Here is a 2356-nt window from a genome sequence, read left to right on the forward strand (position 1 = left end):
AACCATATGATCCTCTCAATAGATGCAGAAAAAGCATTTGACAAAATTCAACACCCACTCATGGAAAATAAAACCCTGCAAAAAATGGAATAGATTGTTTATATCTCATCTTAATAAAAGCCATCTATGAAAATCCAACAGTCAACATCCTATTAAATGGCCAAAAACTGAAACTTTCACATTAAAATCAGGAACAAGGCCAGGATGCCCACTATCACCCATCCTCTTCAATATAGTTCTGGAAACATTATCCAGAGCAATTAGAGAAGAAGAAGAATTTAAAGCAATAAATATAGGAAAGGAAGAAGTTAAACTGTCATTACTTGATGACAATATGATACTCTACATTGAAGACCCAAAAACTCCAAAAAAGACTTCTAGACTTAATTGACACTTTTAGCAGAGTAACTGGATATGAGGTCAATGACCCAAAATCAATTGCTTTCTTGTACACAAATAACAGATTCACTGAGAGAGAAATTAGGGAAACAATTCATTTCACAAAAGCATCAAAAAAAAAAGATATAAGAAGTATCTAGGAATCAATCTAATAAAAGAAGCAAAAGACCTCTACACTGAAAACTACAGTACTCTGTAAAAAGAGATCGAAGAGGATGAAAGAAAATGGAAAGTTATCCCCTGTTCCTGAGTAGGAAGAATCAACATAGTGAAAATGGCCATACTACCAAAATTGCTATACAGATTCAATGCATTGCCAACTGAAATTCCAACACTATATTTCACAGAACTAGAAAAAAAATCTAAAAATATATTTGGACCATAAGAGACCTAGAATAGGAAAAGACATACTAGGCAACAGACACATGACAGCGGGTATAACAATTCCAATGTGAAACTATACCACAAAGCCTCTGTGATAAAAACAGCATGATACTGGCAAAGAAACAGACCTGGGGATCAGTGGAACAGATTGGAAGACACAAAAGCAACTCCAGATGTGCTCTGCTACATCTTCTTTGACAAAGGAGCTGACCATTCTCACTGGAGGAAAGATAGTCTCTTTAATAAATGGTGTTATAAAAACTGGATTTCAACCTGCCAAGGATTAAAACTGGACTCTTACCTTTCACCATGCACTAAATTAAAATCCAAGTGGATTAAAGATCTAAAAATTAAAACAAAAACACTAATTTTGCTGGAAGATAAGTTAGGGGCAAACTCTTAAAGACATTGGCATAGGAGACGAATTTAAGAACAAATACTCAGTAGCACGGGAACTAGCACAAAGAAGCAACACCTGGGGTCTCATCATATTAAGAAGCTGCTGCACAGCAAAAAAAACCATGAACAGAACTAAAAGGCAACCTACAATGTGGGTAAAAATTTTGCCAGCTGTTCCTCAGACAAAGGACTGTTAATTAGAATATATACAGAACTCAAAACAAAAAGCTCCCTAGATATAAAGACCCAATTCAAAAATGAGCATCTGAAATGAACACACATCTCAGAAAAAGATGTAAAAGCAGCAAGTAAATATATGAAAAAATGTTTCACATCACTGGTCATTTGAGAGATGCAGATGAAAATAACACTGAGATTCTACCTCACCCCACAAAGAATGGCTTCTATAAAGAAATCAAACAATATCAAATGTTGGCAGGGATTTGGGCAGAAAGGAACCCTTCTCCATTGTTGGTGGGAGAGCAGCCTGGTGCACCACTATTGAAATCAATATGGAGATACCTCAAAGAGATGGGGCTAGAGGTTCCATTTGACCCAGCCATTCCCCTGCTGGGTATCTTTCCAAAAGAATTAAAATAATCATATCACAGTGATATATGCACCCCTATGTTTATAACGGCACAGTTTGTAATAGCTAAAACTTGGAATCAGCCTAGTTGCCCATCATTTGGAAAATGGATAGAGAAGATGTGGTTTTTCTATAAAATGGAATACTACTCAGCCATCAAGAATGAGAAATTAGATTCATTCATAGGAAAATGGATATATATTGAGGATATATTCCAAAGTGAGATAAATAATCCACACATGTATAAATACTGAATAGTTTCTCTGGTGTGAATAAACAATAATAGTACATAAGATCCTAATGAGATGATTGACTGTGTAAAATAGGAAAAAAAGGGCTAAAAGTATGGAAATTGAGAAGGGTAGGGGAAAGGTAATAAGGGAAAAGAAAGAAATAGAAAATGAAAAAGTGGAAATAAAGTGTTTGTAAATGTGGAAAGGAGGAGGGGGTGAAGGGAGTGCAGGGCCAAGGGGAAAAAATGAGAACCAAGACCAGTCATGTAAAGGTATAGGATCCCAGGTCGCAATAATAAATGCAACTGTACTGTATACCTAAAATATTGCAATAAACTAAAAAATTACACAC

Source organism: Fukomys damarensis, unplaced genomic scaffold (genome assembly GCF_012274545.1).
Source record: "Fukomys damarensis isolate Sample0158 unplaced genomic scaffold, DMR_v1.0_HiC HiC_scaffold_15, whole genome shotgun sequence".
Classification (NCBI taxonomy): domain Eukaryota; kingdom Metazoa; phylum Chordata; class Mammalia; order Rodentia; family Bathyergidae; genus Fukomys; species Fukomys damarensis.